Here is a 24,490-nt window from a genome sequence, read left to right as displayed (position 1 = left end):
CATGACATCAAGTCATATGCGACTCCAAAACACTAACCAAGCTTCTTCTTGCTTCTCAAAGCTTTGATGGTGTAGCCAAAGTCCGTATGAGTGTTTGTCTTTGTATCTTCTAACCAGGATACAAAACTTAGGCCTTTAAAATTCCAATTGTGGTTCTAGTTTTTATACTGAGTCATACACATGACATCAAGTCATATTCTAATCCAAAAAACTAACCAAGCTTCTTCTTGCTTCTAAAAGCTTTGATGGTTTAGCCGAATTCGGTATGAATCTTTGTCTATGTATCTTCTAACAAGGATACAATATTTAGGCGTTTAAGATCCGTTGCGGTTCTAGTTTTTATACTCACTCATACACATGACATCAAGTCATATTCGACTCAAAAACACTAACCAAGCTTCTTCTTGCTTCTCAAGGCTTTGATGGTATAGCTAAAGACCGTATGAGGCTTTGCCTTTGTATCTTCTAACAAGGAAACACTACTTAGGCTTTTAAGATCCGATTGCGGTTAAATTTCTTATACTCAATCATACACATCACATCAAGTCATATTCGACTCCAAAACACTAACTAAGCTTCTTCTTGCTTCTCAAAGCTTTGATGGTGTAGCCGAAGCCCGTATGAGTGTTTGTCTTTGTATCTTCTAACAAGGATACAATACTTAGGCTTCTAAAATTCCAATTGCGGTTCTAGCTGTTATACTCACTCATACTCATGATATCTATTCATATTTCACTCCAAAACACTAACCAAGCTTCTTCTTGCTTCAATAAGATTTGATGGTTTAGCCGAATTTCGTATGAGTCTTTGTCTATGTATCTTCTAACAAGGATACAATACTTATGTTTTTTAGATCTGTGGCGGTTCTAGTTTTTATACTCACTCATACACATGAATAGTCATATTTGACTCCAAAACAATAACCAAGCTTCTTCTTGCTTCTCAAAGCTTTGATGGTGTAGCCGAAGTCCGTATGAGTCTTTGGCTTTGTATCTTCTAACAAGGATACAATACTTAGGCTTTTAAAATTCCAATTGCGGTTCTAGTTGTTATACTCACTCATATACATGACATCTAGTCTTTGACCCAAAAAAAATAAAAATAAATAAATATAAAACACATGACATCTAGTCATATTTCACTCCAAAACACTAACCAAGCTTCTTCTTGCTTCTAAAAGCTTTGATGGTTTAGCCAAACTCGGTATGAGTCTATGTCTTTGTATCTTCTAACAAGGATACAATACTTAGGCTTTTAAGATCCGTTGCGGTTCTTGTTTTTGTACTCAGTCATACACATGACATCAAGTCATATTCGACTCCAAAAGGTTAACCTAGCTTCTTCTTGCTTCTCAAAGTTTGATGGTGAAACCGAAGTCTGTATGAGTCTTTGGATTTGTATCTTCTAACAAGGAAACACTACTTAGGGTTTTAAGATCCGGTTGCTCTTTAAGTTCTTGTACTCAATCATACACATGACATAAAGTCATATTCGACTCCAAATTACTAACCAAGCTTCTTCTTACTTCTCAAAGCTTTGATGTTGTAGCCAGGTCCGTATGAGTCTTTGGCTTTGTATCTTCTAACAAGGAAACCCTTCTTAGGCTTTTAAGACCCGTTTGCGGTTTAAGTTCTTATACTCAATCATACACATGACATCACGTCATATTCGTCTCCAAAATACAAACCAAGCTTCTTTTTGCTTCTCAAAGCTTTGATGGTGTAGCCGAAGTCCGTATGGGTCTTCGTCTTTGTATCTTCTAACAAGGATACAATACTTAGGCTTTTAAGATCTGGTTGCGATTCTAGTTGTTATACTCCCTCATACACATGACATCTAGTCATATTTCACTCCAAAACACTAACCAAGCTTCTTCTTGCTTTTCAAAGCTTTGATGGTGTAGGCGAAGTCCATATGAGTCTTTGTCATTGTTTATGCTTTTAAAATCCGGTTGCGGTTCTAGTTGTTATACTCACTCATACACATGACATCTAGTCATATTTGACTCCACAACACTAACTAAGACACTTCTTGCTTCTCAAAGCTTTGATGGTGTAGATGAAGTCTGATATGTCTATAATTTGCATGTTTTTTGTGGTCATTCATCATCTTTTTGAGTCTAGTTGCATATCATTCATCACTGTTTTATATCATTTGATATGTCTATAATTTGCATGTTTTCAGTGTCTATTCATCATCACTTTGAGTCTAGTTTCGTATCATTCATCACTGTTTTATATCATTTCTCATCATTCTTGCACACTTTGCATGATTAGGATAGCTTTGCATACATATTGCATTTCTGAGTTGTTTTCAGGTGATTTGGAGCTGTTTGCGAGCAAATTGGAAGAAACGAGCCAGAACCAGAAGACATACTCGACCCCCAAGCCGAGTGACTTTGGAGCCATTCTTCCCACATACTCGACCCCCAGGTCGAGTGACTTTGGAGCCATTCTTCCCGTCCACTCGACCACCAGGTCGAGTAACCTCAGCTCAGGCCACTCGACGACATTACTCGACCCCCGGTCGAGTACCGCTTCGCCACACCACCTGACCACACTCGACCATTCACTCTACCACGTTACTCGACCCCCTGGTCGAGTATCATCACTCACCACCATCACCATCACTCGACCGGACACTCGATCACGTCTTCACAGTCTACTCAAATCCGCACTCAACCAGACAAGCTGAGCACAAGGAAGAAAAGAGGAGAAGACAAAGTGTTTGGAAGCGGCCTGGACCTCCATCGGATCACGAAGCCCATCTCGGCCCATTATCACTCTATGGGCCGGGCGATTAGGTTATTGGCCCGTCTACTATCATTTTATTTCGTTTGGTATAAATAGATGTTTTAGGGTTCTGTCCTAAAACATCTAGTGGACATTGCGTTTTTGCTTCAGTTTTATTTTCAGTTTTACTCTGCTACGCCGCTTTTGCTTCTGCAACCTGTAGTTCGCGATTTTTCCAAGTTATTGAGATTCCGCGTTTGATTTCATTAGTCATCTTGTTTCTCTACTCTTTATCTCTTTACTTATGCAATATTATCGTTTACCTGCGTTTATGTCTTTGAGCGTGATGTCTGAGTAGTGACTTAGAATTCTTAGGGATGGGATAGAGTAGTTGTGGAATCCGTAGTCTGTAGAATGGTTAAGTTTTAGAATTGATTGAATCCCTTTAGGACTAGTTGCGTTTACTGCTTATTTCTTTCTGATCAACTGGAATTCGATCCCAAGCATTCCCGCACCCAGAAGGTGTTCGATGGAATGCTTGATCCACTAGTTCCTGAGATATGCGTCTCTATCCCAAGGGATTGGCCGTTTAGAGCGTTTATTGACTTTATCAGTCTGTTCGTATTGCCTGCATAGTTAGATTCCGTTAATGGGAATTAGTCTGGGCTAGCTTTGCTTGAGGATTTCTATCACGGGAGTGGATTGATCTGTTGTTGAACCTGTTGTCTAGGGATAGCTTGATTGCGCTTGTTAACCATTCGAATAGGCTAGGACACCACTCTACTCGATTACCCCATCCTTAGGAATTTCTCGTCTACCTTATTTCTCTGTTTTATCGTTATCGCTTAATCGTTCTCATTGCCTGTTTCTTAGTTTTTACAATCACTCGACCAGTATACTCGACCACACCCAGTGTCTGGCAACAGACTGTGCAGTCGAGTATAGCTGTTTTATATCCTGTCTGTTACTCGACCTGTTACTCGACCACATCCTACTTCTGGCATCAGCCTGTTGTGGTCGAGTGATTTTAGTAATTCTGTTATTGCTTCTGTTTTCTGCATGTTCGCTTAGGACTGTTAGAAACCCCAAATCTGTTATTGCTTGGCTTGACTTAGAGACTTCTGATCACATCTCATCTGTTTGCATCACACCCATTTGGATTGACACCTAAAATACTACAATGACATGATTGGTGTTTTAGGAATAATTGACTAAAAATATATTATCAATTTGGCGCCGTTGCCAATTGGGTGTTTGTTTGCTATATTTGAGATTTCAGAATATTTAAGATCAAGTTCTTTTTCATTTTTTCTGAAAGTTACTAACTTTGTGTTATTTCTGTTTGTCTGTTTTGATTTAGGTACTACGGATCACTAGCTTCACCAGTTGGTACTCGTTGTATGCAAACACGGTCACGAGGAAATCAGAATCTCCTGTTCAACGATAACATCGACCGTATTGCACGCCAACTCAGAACACAGACAGAAACAGACACAATGGCTGCAGTTGTTGATGAGCAGGTGCAACCAAACAACATAGGTGCAGGCGATGCACCACGCAACCACAATCAGCGTAATGGAATCGTGCCTCCACCTGTGCAGAACAACAACTTTGAGATCAAGAGCGGTCTCATTGCCATGGTTCAGAGCAACAAGTTCCACGGCCTCCCTATGGAGGATCCACTCGATCACCTGGACGAGTTTGATAGGCTCTGCAGCCTAACAAAGATCAATGGAGTCAGTGAGGATGGCTTCAAGCTCAGATTGTTTCCTTTCTCTCTTGGAGACAAAGCCCATCAGTGGGAAAAGTCGCTTCCTCAAGGCTCTATCACCTCCTGGAATGACTGCAAGAAAGCCTTCTTGGCTAAGTTTTTCTCGAACTCCAGGACTGCGAGACTAAGGAATGATATCTCCGGTTTCACTCAGACGAATAATGAGACTTTCTGCGAAGCATGGGAGCGCTTCAAAGGTTATCAGACGCAATGTCCTCATCATGGTTTCTCCAAAGCTTCGCTTCTCAGCACTCTCTACAGAGGTGTCCTCCCAAAGATCAGGATGCTTCTAGATACCGCTTCTAACGGGAACTTTCTCAACAAAGACGTTGAAGACGGATGGGAGCTGGTAGAGAACTTAGCTTAGTCGGATGGCAACTATAATGAAGATTATGATAGAAGCGTCCGCACCAGCTCTGATTCTGATGAGAAGCATCGCAGGGAAATGAAAGCCATGAATGACAAACTGGACAAGCTACTGCTTGCGCAACAGAAGCACATTCATTTTCTGGGTGATGATGAGACGTTCCAAGTTCAGGATGGGGAGACTATGCAGTCAGAAGAGGTCAGTTATGTGCAGAACCAAGGAGGTTACAACAAAGGTTTCAACAACTTCAAGCAGAACCATCCCAATCTGTCTTACAGAAGTACAAACATTGCAAACCCGCAGGACCAAGTTTACCCTTCATAGCAGCAGAATCAACCCAAGCCCTTTGTTCCATACAACCAAGGTCAAGGGTATGTTCCTAAGCAGCAGTATCAGGGCAACTATCAGCAGCAACTTCCACCACCTGGGTTCACACAGCACAACAACAACCAGCTTCAACAACTTCCAGATTCAGACTTGAAGAACATGTTACAGCAGATTCTCCAAGGGCAAGCTGCAGGAGCAATGGATCTCGCCAAAAGATGGCCGAAATCCACAACAAGGTTGATTGTACTTTCAACGATCTGAATATCAAACTTGAGGCACTTACCTATAAGGTCAGATACATGGAAGGGCAAACGCGTCAACTTCTGCTCCAAAAGTAACAGGACTTCCAGAAAAGTCCATACAGAACCCAAAGGAATACGCCACCGCTCACGCTATCACCATCTGCCATGATCGAGAGCTGCCTACTCGACATGTCTCCACATCAATCACCGAGGACAGTGATGTTCAAGACGGGGAGGTTTCTACTCAGATTGAAATTTCAGTGGTTGGACTCGCCCATTCAGCAGGATCCCGATTTCAAACACAGTCCAACCTAGACGAGAAAGCAGCCATCATTGAGAGGATGGTAAAACGATTCAAGCCAGCACCATTACCTTCACGTGCTCTTCCATGGAAATTCAGGAAAGCATGGATAGAAAGATACAATTCTCTTGCAGAGAAGCAGCTTGATGAGATGGAAGCGGTGATGCCTCTAATAGAAGTGCTCAACCTAATCCCGGATCCTCACAAAGATGTGAGAAAGTCAATTCTAGAAAGGATCAAGATTCATCAAGATTCAGAAGACGAATGTGATGCTATCCCGTCTAGGACCACTGTTAAGAGGAGTGTTCAAGAAAAACTGGAAGATCCAGGAACTTTCACTCTACCATGTTCCATCGGTCAATTGGTTTTCAGCAATTGCCTTTGTGATTTGGGAGCTTCAGTAAGCTTAATGCCACTCTCAGTAGCAAGGAAGCTGGAATTCACTCAGTACAAACCTTGCGACCTGACTTTAATCCTTGCTGATGGGTCTTCAAGAAAACCCTTCGGCCTTCTACAAGATCTGCCACTAATGATTAATGGAGTGGAGGTGCCTACGGATTTCGTTGTGCTTGATATGGAAGCAGAACCTAAGGATCCTCTAATCCTAGGAAGACCTTTCTTAGCCTCAGTGGGAGCGATGATAGATGTCAGAGATGGGAGAATAAGTCTCAACCTTGGGAAGCACATCAAGCTCCAGTTTGACATCAATAAAACCTCGCAAAGGACAGCTGTAGAAGAAAAGGTCAGGGCTCAACCTCAGCCTTCGAATTCAATCGCTAGACCAAGCACAGCCTCTACACCCGACTTGCGAAATCTCAAAAAGAAATCTGATGAGCAAGAAGAGACCATAGAGAAGCTAGCTCAGACAGTTGAGCAACTTAAGAGTAAACTGGATCAGATGCAAGAGATAGCTAATCCAAATGCGGGAATAACACTATCCCGAGGAAAAAGATTACTTCAAGATGGTCTGAAGAGATAGATTATCCACCAGAAGAGAAAGAAGCCTATTTCGAGGAAAGAAGAATTGAGTATTCTGCAACTCATCTCTCAAGAGAGGATGCTGAATATGATGATGAGATTAGAGAGGACTATGCAGACCCTCTCTATCACCCATTTTCTTCTTAATGAGTGTGAGGAGTCAAGCTAGAGACTTTAAACAAGCTCACTTGGGAGGAATTCCCAAGACTGTTTCTGTAAATAAAACTTTTATTTTCTCGTTATTTTTGATCTGTTTTTGGTTGTGTTTGTGATTCTCAGGAACAGAGAAACAGCGTGGAGGTAGAGTAAAAATTTAAAATTTTTACTCTACAGAGCAACAGGAGATCGAGTATTTCAGAAATTCAAGAATTTGAAAAAACCTCTGTTGCACTCAGAGGCCATGAGTTCGAGTAGTTTGGTCGAGTATTAGTAATGATTTTAAAAACTCAAAATTTTGAAATCATATTTATACTCGACCAACAGAAGCTACAAAGACTTACAGAGAGCTTATCAAATTTACAGAGGATTACAGAAGGCTCTGAGACATTCCTAGACAACAATAAACAATGCTTCAGGACAAACAGACAGAGCGTGGCCCACCACCTCTCACTTTTGTTCCCCAAGCGTTTCTAAGGATAAGAAAATCCCAGCACTCCATCTCATCCACTCGATCTAACCCTATCTCTCCCCACCGACACTATCTCTCTTCCTCACAACCCTCACTCGACCTCATCCTCACACGCACGACCAAACCTCACCATATCTCTTCCTCTTCAGTCACTCGACCGCACCATCACACTCGACCTCACCGTTCACTCGATCTCGCCCCTCCGGCTTTGTCTCCCTCCTTCACTCTACCTCGAAACAACCGTCGCCGTTCGCGCCACCTCCTTCACTCTCTCCTTCACTCGACGACGGTACTCGATTTCGCCATTTCTTCCTTCTCACCGTCGCCTCCTTACCACTCGACCGCAACTCGACCTCTCCGTGCTTCATCTTCATCTTCATTTACTCGACTTCGCCGGAGCTTCTCGCCGTTCCAGCTTCGCATACTCTCTCACCGTCTCTCGTTTCACTCGACCACTTCACACTTCGCCTCAACATCTTCGCCGGAGTTTCTCGCCATTGTCCGTGCTTCCGTCATCTCCGTTCACTCGACCACCGGACCGGCTTCACCATCTCTCAACTATCCACCATTCACTCGACCTCGCCATTCACTGCGCCTCCATTCGTCTCTTTACTCGACTGCTCCTCAAACCGCCACCGTCTTCTCTAAATTCGCCGTTTACTCGACCGTTTCACTCGACCGCGTACTTGACTGGTTTAGTGTGTGTGTTTATTTGAACTAACATATTGATATTTGGTTTTGAGTTACATTCTTTTTCAGGGAATCAATATGAGTAACTACAGTGGCGAATCCTCCATGGATGCGGATTACAACGTCGATGAAGCTGAATCTTGGTCAACTAGACCAGAGAGAGAGCAACAGGCTTATGAGAGCTTCAGAGCCGAGACCCAACGCTCAGTAGCTCGACGCAATGAAAGGAGAGCTGAGATTGCTAGAGGAAAGAGAGCGATGACCAGCAGATATGAGTTGATCGACGAAGATATTGACGTCGAGTATGAGCCTGAGTCATGGCACAGAGAAACAAAACTGTTGAACAAGCCTGATGAAGTTACAGTGGAGGAGTACATCAGACTTTTCGAGCTGAACGACTTCTGGGGAACGAGGTACCCCTGTTACGAGACTCTAGCCCAGCTTGGGCTACTGGAGGACGTACAGCACTTATTCGAGAAGTGCCATCTTGAGACGCTGATGTCTTACCCGTACGTCGCTTATAAGAAGGAAACAATAGAGTTTCTCTCCACTCTGCAAGTGGAGTTGTATCAGGGACTTACTGCAGATGAACTGGAGAGTGAAGGGTTGGGGTTCTTGACTTTTTCAGTTAACGAGTAGCGTTACCAGCTATCTATCAAGAGCTTCGAAGGATTATTTGGTTTTCCTAGTGGAAAGGGAACTAAACCCAAGTTCGAGAGGGAAGAGTTGAAGGATTTGTGGTTAACCATTGGGAACGATTTGGCGCTCAACTCTGCAAGGTCTAAGAGCAACCAGATTTGAAGCCCTGTGATCCGTTACTATCAGCGCTCAGTAGCGAATGTTCTGTACCCCAGGAAATCTACGGGCACCGTGTCTAACACAGACATGGAAATGATTGATTCTGCACTCAAGGGCATTCTCCAGAGAACAAAGGGGAAGAAGGTCCTAAAGGGCGACCTCAATGATACACCACTGGTTATGCTTCTGTTGATCCATATGTGTGGATACAGGAAGTGGGCGCACACCAACGGAAAGAAGAAGGTGCGAGGAGCCCTTTGTGTAGGTGGCGTTGTGACACCGATTCTGATTGCATGTGGTGTACCTCTCACATCTCCAGGGTTTGATCCGAGGATGATGGATTTAGATCACTTGCGGCGTTGTGAGTTTCTGGAATACGACATGGTTGGCGATTTTTATCGCTACAAATTCGAGCACTCCCTGACCCGAACAGCCAACATTTTGCTTCCCTGCATCGAGGCCACAACCATACTTCAGGGTGAGAACATTGACTTCAGACCTGCGCGTGATTACCTCTACTTTGAGAGCGCTCCACCGACTGATGACAATGTCCCTACGACGGAAGCTACAGAGGATGATATTGCTGAGACAGATGAGGATAGGGAGGAGGAGTATGATACGAGCATGTATCATTTCAGTGAGCACGTACCTCCAGCGCGGGAGAGCAAGAGCTTGAGTGAAGCTCACAGAAACAACAGTAAGTTGCAGAGGTGGTGCAAGAAACAAGATAGGCTACTTATCAAGTGCTTCAAAGCCATCACGTTTCTGACGGACAAGATAAGCTGCTTCTCTTCTACTACAGCTATTCCGCAGGGAGAGCGTCCTCAGGACATGCCTTCGAGGAGATATGACGCGCCAGGGCCAAGTCATCACAGGCCTGAGCCAAGTCACCACAGGCCTGAGCCTAGTGACCGAGTAGTCCCACCAGTCCCTGCGAGGCATTCATCATTCGAGCCTCGGGAGCTCGGGAGAAAGAAGAAGGCTGCACTCGCTCGGTCTGGCAGTAGGAGTACACGACTTTTCCAGTCCCGTAGCTTACGCGACCGCGGTTCTGGCCGCAGCAGAAGAAGAGAGGTCGAGTATCATCACAGCGGTGCTGGCCGCGACGAAGGAGCAGAGGTCGAGTACCCCCAGGGGGAAGCTGGGACACAACAGGGAGATTCTTCGATGGCCTGGGAGCAATCACAGACAGCTATTGACGACCAACTCCGCTCCTTCTTCCACTGAGGTATGCACCTCACTCCACCATTGTAATATACCATCTCTTGTTTTTATTTTGTTTTTGTGATGTGTTTTTGTCCTGAGTACTCTCTTCCAAATTTGGTCACACAGTGGACTGTGTGATTTAAGTTTGGGGGAGGGCTCAGGAAGTGTGTGTTGCATTGTATAATCTTGAGTCTGCATTCATCTAAGGCATAGAAAAACCAAAAAAATTGAAAAATTCCAGAAAATGATTTCACAAAAATAGAGTGTTCATGTAGTTGCATTGCATTTAAGATCGAGTCTAGAGTGTGTCGTTTAGGATTGTTGCATATGCATAGGGGATAATGATGAGATAGCCTTGTAAGCATTTTGGTTCACCAGATAAGCTCAGTGCCCTCGTTGTTAGTTGTTTGATGCGTTGTCATTGAAATTGAAGTAAGAACTGCACCATGCCTAGATTGCTCTACTCGACCACACTGTTAGGATCTGATATCATTCCCTATCAATTTGAACTTGAATCTGATTTAGAATTATCATGTCTTGGCATCGAATTTGAACTCATGGATACCCTAAAATACTTGGATTTTCTTACTCATTTTAACCACTCTTGTTGATCCAAGTAGCTGACTCTCCTTATTAGAGCAGTTAACCCATACCCAAACCTGAACTTTCTTTCAAGCCCTATATCACTTGTGAGTGTTTGTGAGGTCTTATTTCGATTGAGCTTGGTAGAAAGTGTTAGGTTCGTAACGACAGAGATAGTGTCTCATGTAGTTCTAGTTCGCGTTCTTCAGACTGGATAGGACTAGGTGGGCGCTTATATCATGGGTTGGGATGTGTTTAAAAGAAAAGAGGGAATCCATTGTTGATGAGGAAAGGGAAAGAATTCTAGGGGAAGTAAGCTAAAGAAGTTAGAAAAAAATCTAGTAAAGGTGTTGGGAATGTTAAAGAAAAGAATGAGGTTCTTGTTAGCTAAAGAAGAAAGGTTAAAAGCCTTTGGTTTTAAAAAAAAAAACAGGAACCTTAGTTGTTAAAGAAGTCCAAACCCGCTAGATGTATCAAGAGCGTTGAGAAAGCTTCTCCTAGAGTTAAGAGAAAAAAAAAAAAGAATGATATGAAAAAGAGTTTGAAAGATTCATGAGTGCAAAGGGTAGAGTTAAGTTGGGACAGGAGTTGGGATTACCATTAGAGCTTCATTGTTATACTCTGGGTAGATGGGATCTTATCTCTGTATGCATAACTTGGGACTTACCTTTAGCATTCTACTAAAGCTCAATCATTCTTGAGGGATCCCCTGTTACTTAAGCTTATTCTGTAGGGGACCATCTTTGTCTCTTGACCTTCACCTTAGCCAAATGAGTTCATTGATGATGCATTGCTTGATTCACGTTCCAGAACTAATGAATGTTAAAGGGATTGGTAGATTTGAAAACATGTGTAGGTCGAGTATAAGAGACGGATTTATTGATAACAAGGCATGGCTAACGTTTTTGAGTGGAATTCAATCATATCGCATCTTAGAACTACCAACTTGGACATTGATTTTATTTGCTCTATCATATGCTTTGGTTCTGAGTCCCCGCCTTCACTCCTCTCCTTCAACTATGTCTTCTTATTTGCTTGAGGGCAAGCAAAGACTAAGTTTGGGGGAGTTGATATGTCTATAATTTGCATGTTTTCAGTGTCTATTCATCATCACTTTGAGTCTAGTTTCGTATCATTCATCACTGTTTTATATCATTTCTCATCATTCTTGCACACTTTGCATGATTAGGATAGCTTTGCATACATATTGCATTTCTGAGTTGTTTTCAGGTGATTTGGAGCTGTTTGCGAGCAAATTGGAAGAAACGAGCCAGAACCAGAAGACATACTCGACCCCCAGGCCGAGTGACTTTGGAGCCATTCTTCCCACATACTCGACCCCCAGGTCGAGTGACTTTGGAGCCATTCTTCCCGTCCACTCGACCACCAGGTCGAGTAACCTCCGCTCAGGCCACTCGACGACATTACTCGACCCCCGGTCGAGTACCGCTTCGCCACACCACCTGACCACACTCGACCATTCACTCTACCACGTTACTCGACCCCCTGGTCAAGTATCATCACTCACCACCATCACCATCACTCGACCGGACACTCGATCACGTCTTCACAGTCTACTCAAATCCGCACTCAACCAGACAAGCTGAGCACAAGGAAGAAAAGAGGAGAAGACAAAGTGTTTGGAAGCGGCCTGGACCTTCATCGGATCACGAAGCCCATCTCGGCCCATTATCACTCTATGGGCCGGGCGATTAGGTTATTGGCCCGTCTACTATCATTTTATTTCGTTTGGTATAAATAGATGTTTTAGGGTTCTGTCCTAAAACATCTAGTGGACATTGCGTTTTTGCTTTAGTTTTATTTTCAGTTTTACTCTGCTACGCCGCTTTTGCTTCTGCAACCTGTAGTTCGCGATTTTTCCAAGTTATTGAGATTCCGCGTTTGATTTCATTAGTCATCTTGTTTCTCTACTCTTTATCTCTTTACTTATGCAATATTATCGTTTACCTGCGTTTATGTCTTTGAGCATGCTGTCTGAGTAGTGACTTAGAATTCTTAGGGATGGGATAGAGTAGTTGTGGAATCCGTAGTCTGTAGAATGGTTAAGTTTTAGAATTGATTGAATCCCTTTAGGACTAGTTGCGTTTACTGCTTATTTCTTTCTGATCAACTGGAATTCGATCCCAAGCATTCCCGCACCCAGAAGGTGTTCGATGGAATGCTTGATCCACTAGTTCCTGAGATATGCGTCTCTATCCCAAGGGATTGGCCGTTTAGAGCGTTTATTGACTTTATCAGTCTGTTCGTATTGCCTGCATAGTTAGATTCCGTTAATGGGAATTAGTTTGGGCTAGCTTTGCTTGAGGATTTCTATCACGGGAGTGGATTGATCTGTTGTTGAACCTGTTGTCTAGGGATAGCTTGATTGCGCTTGTTAACCATTCGAATAGGCTAGGACACCACTCTACTCGATTACCCCATCCTTAGGAATTTCTCGTCTACCTTATTTCTCTGTTTTATCGTTATCGCTTAATCGTTCTCATTGCCTGTTTCTTAGTTTTTACAATCACTCGACCAACTTACTCGACCACACCCAGTGTCTGGCAACAGACTGTACAGTCGAGTATAGCTGTTTCATATCCTGTCTATTACTCGACCACATCCTACTTCTGGCATCAGCCTGTTGTGGTCGAGTGATTTTAGTAATTCTGTTATTGCTTCTGTTTTCTGCATGTTCGCTTAGGACTGTTAGAAACCCCAAATCTGTTATTGCTTGGCTTGACTTAGAGACTTCTGATCACATCTCATCTGTTTGCATCACACCCATTTGGATTGACACCTAAAATACTACAATGACATGATTGGTGTTTTAGGAATAATTGACTAAAAATATATTATCATCATTTCTCATCATCTTGCATACTTTGCATGATTAGGATAGCTTTGCATAGATATTGAATTTCTGAGTTGTTTTCAGGTGATTTGGGGTTGTTGGCGAGCAAATTGGAAGAAGCGAGCCTGAACCAGAAGACATAATCGACCACCCAGGACGAGTACATCCAGCACCATACTCGACCCCCTGATCGAGTGACATTGGAGCCATTCTTCCCATCTACTCGACCCCGTGGTCGAGTAACCGCAGCTCAGGCCACTCGATGACATCACTCGACCCCCTGGTCGAGTTTCACTTCGTCATACCACTCGGCCATTCGCTCTACCACATTACTCGACCCCCGGGTCGAGTATCATCACTCACCACCAACACCAGTACTCGACCAAGCACTTAACCACATCTTTAGAGTCTACTCAAAAACGCACTCAACCAGACAGGCTGAGCACAAGGAAGAGAAGAGGAGAAGAAGAAGTGTTTGGAAGCGGTCCAGAGCTTCATCCCATCACGAAGTCCATCTCGGCCCATTATCACTCTATGGGTCGGTCGATTAGGTTCCCGGCCCATCTACTATCATTTTATTTCGTTTTGTATAAATAAGTGTCTAAGGGTTTTGTCCTGGGACATCTAGTCGACATTGAGTTTTTTGCTTCAGTTTTATTTTATGTTTTACTCTGGTTTCGCTGCTTTTGCTTCTGTAACCTATAATTCGAGGTTTTTCCAAGTCATCTTGCAATATTAGATTCCGCATTTGATTTCATCGGTCATCTTGTTTCTCTACTCTTTATCTCTTTACTTATGCAATATTATCATTTACATGCGTTTATGTCTTTGAGCATGTTGTCTGAGTAGTGACATAGAGTTCTTAAGGATGGGATAGAATGGTTGTGGAATCCTTATTATGTAGAATGGTTAAGTTTTTAGAACTGATTAAACGGCGGGACTAGTTGTGTTTACTTCTTATTTCTTTCTGATCAACTAGAATTCGATCAAAAGCATTCCCTTACCCAGAAGGTGTTTGATGGAATGCTTGATCCACTAGTTCCTGAGATATGCGTCTCTATCCCAAGGGATTGGTCGTTTAAAGCGTGTATTGACTTTATCTATCTATTCTTATTGCCTGCATAGTTAGATTCGGTTAATGGGAATTAGTCTGGGCTAGCTTTGCTTGAGGATTTCTATCACGTGAGTGAATTGATCTGTTGTTGAACCTGTTGTCTAGGGATAGCTTGATTGCTCTTGTTAACCATCCGGAAAGGCTAGGATACAACTCCATTCGATTATCCCATCCTTAGGATTTTCTTCTCTATCTAATTTCTCTGTTTTATCGTTATCGCTTTATCGTTCTCATTGCCTGTTTCTTATTTTTTGTAATCACTCGACCAACTTACTCGACCACAGCTAGTGTCTGGCAACAGACTGTGCAGTCGAGTACCGTTGTCTCATTTCCTGTGTGTTACTCGACCAGCATACTCGACCACACCCAGTGTCTGGCAACAAACTGTGCAGTCGAGTATAACTGTTTCATTTCCTGTCTGTTAATCGACCAGTTACTCGACCACGTTCTGCTTTCTGGCATCAGCCAGTTGTGGTCGAGTGATTTTAGTAATTCTGTTAAAATTTCTGTTTTTTCCATGTTCGTTTAGGACTGTTAGAAACCCCAAAACCATTATTGCTTGGCTTGACTTAGTGACTTCTGATCACATCTCATCTGTTTGCATCACACCCATTTGGATAGACAACTTTCAGTACTACAACGACATGATAGTGCTTTAAGAATAATTGATCTTAAAAACCTATTATCAAAATCCGTATGAGTCTTTGGCTTTGTATCTTCTAACAAGGAAACACTACTTAGGCTTTTAAAATCCGGTTGAGATTTAAGTTCTTATACTCAATCATACACATGACATCAAGTCATATTCGAATCCAAAACACTAACCAAGCTTCTTCTTGCTTCTCAAAGCTTTGATAGTGTAGCTGATAAGTTTGTATGTTGCATGTTTTGAGCATCCATTTGTCATCACTTTAGCATCATATCATCACTGTTTTATACCATTTCTCATCATTTGTCATCACTTTACATGTTTAGGATAGATTTGCATGCATGTTGAATATTTGTGTTGATTTAGGTGATTTGGAGCTATTGACGAGCTAACTGGCAGAAGCGGACCTGATCATGTCAAACCACTCGACCCCGTGGTCGAGTAGGAGCTTCAAGATCTCAAGAGGCCACTCGACCCCCGGGTCGAGCAAAGGACATCACCATTTCACTTCACCACTCGACCACGAGGTCGAGTGCCCTCATCTCCATCACCAGACCATCACTCGATCACATCACTCGACCATGAGGTTGAGTGTCTGTAACTCCATCATAAGACCACCACTCGACCTCGTCACTCAATCTGGAAGTCGAGTATCTTCTGACACCACTCGATCACATCACTCGACCCCCAAGCCGAGTGACTTCATCCCATTGCCATACCTCTACTCGACCTGATCACTCTATCTGGATGTCGAGTATCACCATCACCACCACTCGACTGCATACTCGATGACAAGCTTCAGAGCCTTCTTCATTCCGCACTCAACCAGAGACTCGAGCACAAGGAAGAAAAGAAGACTCCAGCTATTCACTCGACGTCTCACTCGACCACGTGGGTCGAGTACAGTTCTTAACCCGTCCCAATACTTCGTCGTTTTGAGTATTAGGGTTTCGGGATATTTGGCTATAAGTAGCATGTATTTCTCATTTTCGCAGACAAGAAGTTTTTATCTAGTTTTATTTCCGCAGACCTTCTGTTCTAGACTTTTTGTAATACGGATTTCTCTTTATCTATTCAGTATTCAGTATTCAGTTTCTGTTCTTGAGTTCGTTTACTGTTGTTCATTCTGTTATCATCCTGCTGTTACATTGTTGTTATCATGTTTTCAATTTGTTCAACGTTTATGCTTTCTGTTATGATGTCTGAGTAGTGAATAGATTTCTGAGGATGGGTTAGAGTAGTGTAGAATTCTCAGTATGCTAGGTGATTGAGTATTGGTTGATAGATCCCTTCTGGATTAGTTGTTCTTAATGCCTATTGCTTTCTGATCAACTCGAATTTGAGCCCAGACATTTCCGCGCCCAAAAGGTGTTCGATGAAATGTCTGAACCACTAATTCCAGAGATTCGTGACCCTGTACCAAGGTATTGGTTGCAGGGAGCGTTTTGGCTTTAACTTGTTGATTCGTAATGCCTGTTAGGTTAGCTCTCGTCAATGGTGATTGAGTCTGGGACTAGGTTAACTTTAGAGTCTCTGTTGCGGTGGCACTTAGATTTGGTTAATGAACTTGTTGTCTAGGGTTAATTTATTGAGCATGTCAATCACCTGTAAACTGAGAAAACGAAACTACTCGATTACCCCATCCTCGGGAATTCTTTATCTGATTGAATTCTTTGTTTACTCTACTGTTGTTTACTGCATCTTGTTATCTGTTGCTTAGTTTCTGCAATTCTTTCCTGTTACTCGACCTGATACTCGACCACCCAGTTGTCTGGCAACAGACTGTGCAGTCGAGTATCCCTGTTTCACTTTCTGCCTGTTACTCGACCTGTCACTCGACCTCATCTAGTGCTCTGCACAGAGCTGTCTTGGTCGAGTGTTTTGCTGTTTCTGTTTGATTTTCTGTTTTCTGCATGTTCAGTTAGGATTGCTATAACACACCAAAACCTGTTATTGCTTGGCTTAACTTAGTAACTTCTGATCAGATCTTGATTGTTAGCATCACACCCATTTGGATTGACAACCTAAAATACTACAACGATATGATTGGTGTTTTAGGATAATTGACTTAAAAAACCTATTATCAATTTGGCGCCGTTGCCAATTGGGTGTTTGTTTGTTACATTTGAGATTTCAGACTTGCTTAGATCAAGTTGTTTTTCAATTTTCTTTTCGGTTACTAACTGTGTGTTTTTCTTGTTGTCTTCTTGATCCAGGTACACCTCTGCTATATGCGAACTCGATTAACAGGCAATCAGAACCTCCTTTTCAACGACAACATCAACCGCACAGCTCGCGAACTCAGAAAAGGGAGAACCACAGTCAACCCTGTACCTCAGCAACCACTCGAAATGGCTGAAGAACAGAATCAACAAAATGGCCCTGCCAACATTGGTGCTGGAGATGCACCACGTGATCACCGTCAGAGGAAGGGAATTGCACCTCCTACTATCCAGAACAACAACTTTGAGATTAAGAGTGGTCTCATCTCGATGATTCAGGGGAACAAATTCCATGGTCTGCCAATGGAGGATCCACTCGACCACCTTGATGAATTCGATAGGCTCTGCAACCTAACGAAGATCAATGGTGTCAGTGACGACGGATTCAAGCTCCGTTTGTTTCCATTCTCCTTGGGTGGCAAAGCACACATCTGGGAGAAGAATCTGCCCCATGACTCAATCACCACCTGGGATGATTGCAAGAAGGCTTTTCTATCAAAGTTATTCTCCAATGCCAGAACTGCAAGACTCAGAAATGAGATTTCTGGTTTCTCACAGAAGAATGGTGAAAGCTTCTGTGAAGCATGGGAGCGTTTCAAGGGTTACACCAACCAATGCCCTCATCATGGCTTTTCTAAAGCCTCTCTGCTCAGCACTCTTTACAGAGGAGTCCTACCACGCATCTGAATGCTTCTGGATACCGCCAGCAATGGGAATTTCCAGAACAAGGATGTTGAAGAAGGCTGGGAATTGGTTGAGAACCTTGCTCAATCAGATGGCAATTACAACGAGGACTGTGATAGGACCGTCAAAGGAACAGCTGACTCTGATGACAAACACAGGAAGGATATCAAAGCGCTGAATGACAACCTGGACAAAATTCTTCTTAGCCAGCAGAAGCATGTGCACTTCCTTGTTGATGACGAGCAGTATCAAGTCCAAGATGGGGAGGGTAACCAGTTGGAAGAAGTCACCTACATCAACAACAACCAGGGTGGCTACAAAGGATACAACAACTTCAAAACCAACAATCCCAACCTCTCCTACCGCAGCACCAACGTTGCTAATCCTCAGGATCAGGTGTATCCTACACATCAACAACAAGGTCAGAACAAACCTTTTGTTCCCTACAACCAAGGTTTCGTTCCTAAGCAACAATTCCAGGGGAACTACCAACAACCACCACCACCTGGGTTTGCACCTCAGCAAAACCAAGGTCCTGCTGCTCCTGATGCTGAAATGAATCAGATGGTTCAACAGCTGCTACAGGGACAAGCATCTAGCTCAATGGAAATTGCTAAGAAATTATCTGAATTGCACCATAAGCTGGACTGCAGCTACAATGACCTGAATGCCAAAATGGAAAGCATTAAACACCAAAGTCAGATATTTGGAAGGCCAATCAGCATCTACCTCTGCACCAAAAGTTACAGGACTTTTAGGGAAGTCTATACAGAATCCAAAAGAGTATGCAACCGCTCACGCCATCACCATCTGCCATGATCGAGAGCTGCCAACTTGACCAGTCCCTGATTTCATCACTAGGACAGTGATGTTCAAGAAGGAGAGGCTTCTACTCAGGTTGAAGTCTCTGTTATTGAATTCAACCATTCTGCTGGTTCTCGCCATCTCACTCAATCCACCTCGAAAGAGAAGGCCGCCATAATCGAGAGAATGGTAAAACGATTCAAACCTACTCCACTACCCTCACGTGCTCTTCCGTGGACATTCAGGAAAGCATGGATGAAGAGATACAAGTCTGTTGCAGCGAAGCAGTTGGACGAGATTGAAGCAGTGATGCCACTAATGGAAGTTCTTAACCTGATTCCTGATCCTCACAAAGATGTGAGAAATTTAATACTGGAAAGGATCAAGATGTATCACGATTCAGATGATGAAAGTGACGCCACTCCATCTCGAGCTGCTGGTAAAAGGATTGTTCAAGAGAAGTTAGAAGATCCTGGATCTTTCACTCTACCATGTTCCATTGGGGAATTTGCTTTCAGCGATTGTCTGTGCGATCTCGGAGACTCTATTAGCTTGATGCCACTCTCTGTGACAAGAAGGTTGGAGTTCATTCAGTATAAACCTTGTGACCTGACTTTGATCCTTGCGGATAGGTCTTCTAGAAAACCCTTCGGCATGCTGAAAGACCTACCAGTCATGTTTAATGGAGTAGAAGTGCCTAGAGACTTCGTGGTGCTGGATATGGAAGTAGAGCATAAGGATCCCTTAATACTGGGAAGACCATTCTTAGCTTCAGTGGGAGCAGTGATAGATGTCAGAGAAGGGAAAATAGGTCTCAACCTTGGAAAGCACATCAAGTTGCACTTTAACATCAACAGAACTCCACAAGGGTCAACAGAAGATGGAAGAACCTCTGGAAATGATAGAGCGATCTCAGGAGAAGGATATGAGACTGAAAGAGTAAAAGAACTTAAAAAGAGGTCTGATAAGCAAGATGAAATTATAGAGAAGCTAGCCCACACTATTGAGGAACTTAGGAGTAAGCTGAATCAGATGCAGAAGGAAACTTAACCTAAAGGCGGGATTAACACTATCCCGAGAAAAGAATTCACTTCAAGATGGTCTCAAGAGACAGATTACCCTCCAGAAGAGAAGGAAGCCTATTTTGAAGAAAGGGGAATTGAGTATTCTGCTGCAGACCTCTCCAGGGAGGACGCTGGGTATGATGATGATGCTAGAGAGGACTATGTAGACCCTCTCTATCATTCATTTTCTTCTCGATGAGTGTGAGGAGTCAAGCTAGAGACTTAAAACAAGCTCACTTGGGAGGAAGTCCCATGACTATCCTTGTAAATAATTTTTACTTTCTTGTTATTTTTGATTTGTTTTGGTTGTGTTTGTGGTTCTCAGGAAGAAAGGAGTAACATGAAGGTAGAGTAAAAATTCAAAACTTTTACTCTAGTGATGGCCTAGAGATCGAGTATAGTGGTCGAGTATGAGTGATGTTTAAAAACCTAAAAAAATTTTAAATCATCATTTTACTCGACCAACAGGAGCTACAGAGTCTTACAGAGAGTTCATCAAGTTTATAGAAGATTGCGGGATTTCCTGGAGCTTTCCTAGTGAACAAAGAATACAGAGAAGAGACAAGAAGACATTGTGGGACCCGCCGCTGACGCCCATGTCCTCCATGCAACTGACCAGAAGACAAGAATCTATCCTCTTCTTCTCTTCACCACTCGACCTCAACGCTCCTTATCCACACCACTCGACCTCACCTTATCACTTCACTCGATCCCATCGCCCCTCTCTCCACAAATACTCGACCTCGCCACTTCTCTTCCTCAAACACTCCACCATCTCTCAAACACTCGACCAAACACGAACTCGCTCACACTCCGTCTCCACTCGACTTCCCCTCAATCACTCGACTTTAGCGCCATCATCTTCCGTCCAAAGCACCACTCGACTGCTTCTCTCTCGCCTCTTCACCACCGTCTCACGCTGCCACTCGACCTCTTCACCAATTGACCAAGCAGCCGTTTCTCCTCTCCAAGGAAAACACTCGACCGCCGCTTCTCTCATCTCTCCAGTCAGCTTTTGTTCTTCATTTACTCGACCACTACACAACCTTCCCTTCCTCACAACTCCACTAGACTTCACCGAATCCACTCAATCAAACTCCACTCTTCACGCGACCAGCACCTCCGCTTCTCCCCCTCCGATTCAATCACTCGAATCACCGCTCCTCTAACAACACTTCTCGCTCACAGTCACTCGACTTCTTCTAACATCATCTCATCACCAATCCACGACTCTACTCTCATCATTCACTACTCGACCTTGCCGTCCGACTCACTCGACCGCAGCTCCTGCATAACCTTGTCGTTTTCACAACTCTATCTCCATCACTTCACTCGGTCCTCCTTAACCACTCGACCAATTACCTACAAAACGAAAAAAGAAAAATTTCAAAACCGGGTTACTCGACCAGTTTACTCAACCTGTTTTTGGTTTGTGGTTTGTGTTCCTGGTTTTGTTGGAACTAACGTATTAACGTTTATTTTTGAGTTAAATTTGTTTTCAGGTTTCGTAATGAGTAACTACAGTGGAGAATCCTCTATGGACCCTGACTACAATGTGGATGAAGCTGAGTCCTGGTCCGCTAGACTGAGAGAGAAACATGTTTACCAGAGCTTCAGGGATGAATTTGAACGCTCTACAGCCTGACGTAATCAGAGAAGGGCTGAAATCGCCAGAGGAAAGAGGGCGATGTCAAGTAGATATGAGCTGATTGATGAGGATATCGAGACCGAGTATGAGCCAGAGTCATGGCGCAGGGAGACGAAGCTGCTGAACAAACCCGACGAGGTTACAGTGGAGGAGTATATCAAATTCTTCGAGATGAATGAATTCTGGGGAACGAGGTATCCGTGTTATGAGACTTTAGCCCAATTGGAGTTACTGGAGGACGTGCAGCATCTGTTCGAGAAGTGTCATCTGGAGACACTCATGTCTTACCCTTACCCTGCCTTTAAGGAGGAGACAATCGAGTTTCTTTCCACGCTGCAAGTGGAGATGTATGAGACACTCACAGACTTTGAGCTGGATACCATGGGGTTAGGCTTCTTGACGTTCTCAGTGAATGAACAACGGTATCAGCTTTCGATCAAGAAGTTAGAAGAACTGTTTGGTTTCCCTTGTGGAAAGGGAACCAAACCCAGATTTGACAGAGAGGAGCTTAAGGATTTGTGGGCCACTATAAGGAACAATCTACAGCTAAACTTGGCGCGGTCCAAGAGCAACCAAATCTGGAGTCCTGTGATCCGCTACTTTCAGAGATCGGTCGCCAACGTCTTTTACTCCAGGGAGTCTACAGGCACCGTGTCTAACACGGACATGGAGATGATAGATTATGCGTTTACAGGGATTCTGCGTCGGACGAAGGGGAAGAATGTCTTGAGAGGCGATCTCAACAACGCACCACCAGTAATGCCTCTGTTGATCTATCTGTGTGGAGACAGAAAGTGGGCGTTGACGAACAGGAAGAAGAAGGTGAGAGGAGCACTATGCGTGGGTGGCGTTGTGACGCCAATTCTGGAAGCTTGTGGAGTACCGCTCAAGGAACCAGGGTTAGCACCGAGGATGATGGACTTGGATCATTTGCGCAGATGTGAGTTCTTGGAGTTTGACATGGCTGGCGACTTTCACCGCTACAGGTTCGAGCATTCATCGATTAAAATCGCCAACATTCTTCTCACCTGCATTGACGCTACTAGGATTCTCGAGGGCAGGAACATTGACTTCAAGCCTGCGCTTGAAGAACTTTATTTCGAGGGTAGTCCGCCAACTGAGGAGATCAGTCATACCGAAGGAGCTACAACAGAAGATATTCATGAGACGGATGATATACATGAGGCGGAGTTTGACACGAGCATGTATCATTTCAGTGAGCATATACCTGCTGCGAGGGAAAGCAGGAGTTTAAGCGAAGCTCACAGGAACAACAGCAAGCTGCAGAAGTGGTGCATGAAATAGGACAAGTTGCTCGCCAAGTGCCTCAGGGCTATCAAGTTTATGAAAAACAAGCTCAGCTGCTCCTCTTCCACTACAGCTATTCCGCAGGGACATCTCCCTCAGGACATGCCTTTGAGGAGATATGACGCGCCCGAGCCAAGTCGGCGCAGGCCTGAGCCTAGAGAGCAGGAGATTCCGCATGTCCCTGCGAGGCATTCATCATTCGAGCCTCGTGAATCTGGGAGGAAGAGGAGGACCACACTCACTCGATCTAGCAGTAGGAGCGGACGACTTCTGCAGTCTCGTAGTTTATGCAACCGCGGTGCTGGCCGTAGCAGAAGGAGAGAGGTCGAGTTTCCTCAGAGCGGTGCTGGCCGCCACAAAGCTGATGAGGTTGAGTACCACCTGCTGGAACTGATACAGAACAAGGTGGTTCGTCTATGGCCTGGGAGCAATCGCAGGCAGCCATTGACGAGCAACTACGTTCATTCTTCGACTGAGGTAAGCGCCTCACTTCACCATTGTATTATACCATCTGTTGTGATTTGTTTCTTCATTTTTTTTGTTTCTGTGATTAGATTTGTCCTGAGTACTCCTACTGCTAGATCGACTACGTTCATTCTTCAACTGAAGTTTATTCGCACAGTGGACTGTGTGATTTAAGTTTGGGGGAGGGCTCAGGAAGTGTGTGTTGCATTGTGTATATTTTTCAGTCTGCATTCATCTAAGGCATAGAAAAACCAAAAAAATTTGAAAAATTTCAGAAAATGATTTTACAAAAAAAGAGTGTTCATGTAGTTGCATCACATTTAGGATCGAGTCTAGAGTGTTTCATTTAGGATTGTTGCATATGCATAGGGGATGATGATGAGATAGCCTTGTAAGCATTTTGATTCACCGGATAAATTCAGTTCCCTCGTTGCTAGTTGTCTGTTGCATAGTCAATGAATTTGAAATAAAACTGAACCATGCCTAGATTGCCCTACTCGACCACACTGTCATGATCTGATACCATTCTCTATCAATTTGAACCTGAATCTGATCTTTAATTATCATGTCTGCATCAAATTTGAACTCATGGATACCCTAAAATACTTGGATTTTCTTATTCATTTTCATCACTCTTGTTAATCCAAGTAGCTGACTCTCCTTATTAGAGCAGTTAACCAAAACCCAAACCTAGACTTTCTTTCAAGCCCTATATCACTTGTGAGTGTTTGTGAGGTCTTATTCCGATTAAGCTTGGTAGAAAGTGTTAGGTTCGTAACGACAGAGATAGTGTGTCATGTAGTTCTAGTTCGCATTTTTCGGACTAGATAGGACTAGGTGGGCGCTTATACTTTGGGTTGGGATGTGTTTAAAGGAAAAAAAAAAAAAAAGGGTTGATTCATTGATAAGAAAAGGTAAAAGACTCTAGGTGAAGTAAGCTAAAGAAGCAGAAAAAGTCTAGTAAAGGTTTTGGGATTTGTAAAGAAAAGAAAGAGTTCTTGTTAGCTATTGAAGATGGGCAAAATCCCTTGGTTTTAAAATGTTAAAAACAGGAAC

The 24,490-nt window shown here is 43.4% G+C and overlaps 6 pseudogenes across 6 annotated transcripts; all 6 read left to right on the top strand.

Annotated features, from left to right (window-relative positions):
• Positions 1 to 2,184: 2,184 nt before the first annotated feature.
• AT5G32143 lies at positions 2,185 to 2,922 on the top strand (annotated as a pseudogene; the record flags this gene model as incomplete). Its single annotated transcript has 1 exon — positions 2,185 to 2,922.
• Positions 2,923 to 4,132: 1,210 nt separating this feature from the next.
• On the top strand, positions 4,133 to 6,853 carry AT5G32125 (annotated as a pseudogene; the record flags this gene model as incomplete). The annotated part of the gene is made up of 1 exon: positions 4,133 to 6,853.
• A 431-nt stretch (positions 6,854 to 7,284) lies between these two features.
• AT5G32107 lies at positions 7,285 to 10,227 on the top strand (annotated as a pseudogene; the record flags this gene model as incomplete). The annotated part of the gene is made up of 1 exon: positions 7,285 to 10,227.
• A 5,330-nt stretch (positions 10,228 to 15,557) lies between these two features.
• On the top strand, positions 15,558 to 16,277 carry AT5G32089 (annotated as a pseudogene; the record flags this gene model as incomplete). Its single annotated transcript has 1 exon — positions 15,558 to 16,277.
• Positions 16,278 to 17,470: 1,193 nt separating this feature from the next.
• On the top strand, positions 17,471 to 20,203 carry AT5G32071 (annotated as a pseudogene; the record flags this gene model as incomplete). The annotated part of the gene is made up of 1 exon: positions 17,471 to 20,203.
• A 1,320-nt stretch (positions 20,204 to 21,523) lies between these two features.
• Positions 21,524 to 23,548, top strand: AT5G32053 (annotated as a pseudogene; the record flags this gene model as incomplete). The annotated part of the gene is made up of 1 exon: positions 21,524 to 23,548.
• Between the last annotated feature and the right edge of the window lie 942 nt (positions 23,549 to 24,490).

Source organism: Arabidopsis thaliana, chromosome 5, assembly GCF_000001735.4.
Source record: "Arabidopsis thaliana chromosome 5, partial sequence".
Lineage (NCBI taxonomy): Eukaryota > Viridiplantae > Streptophyta > Magnoliopsida > Brassicales > Brassicaceae > Arabidopsis > Arabidopsis thaliana.
This window is presented reverse-complemented; position numbering and strand designations above follow the sequence as displayed.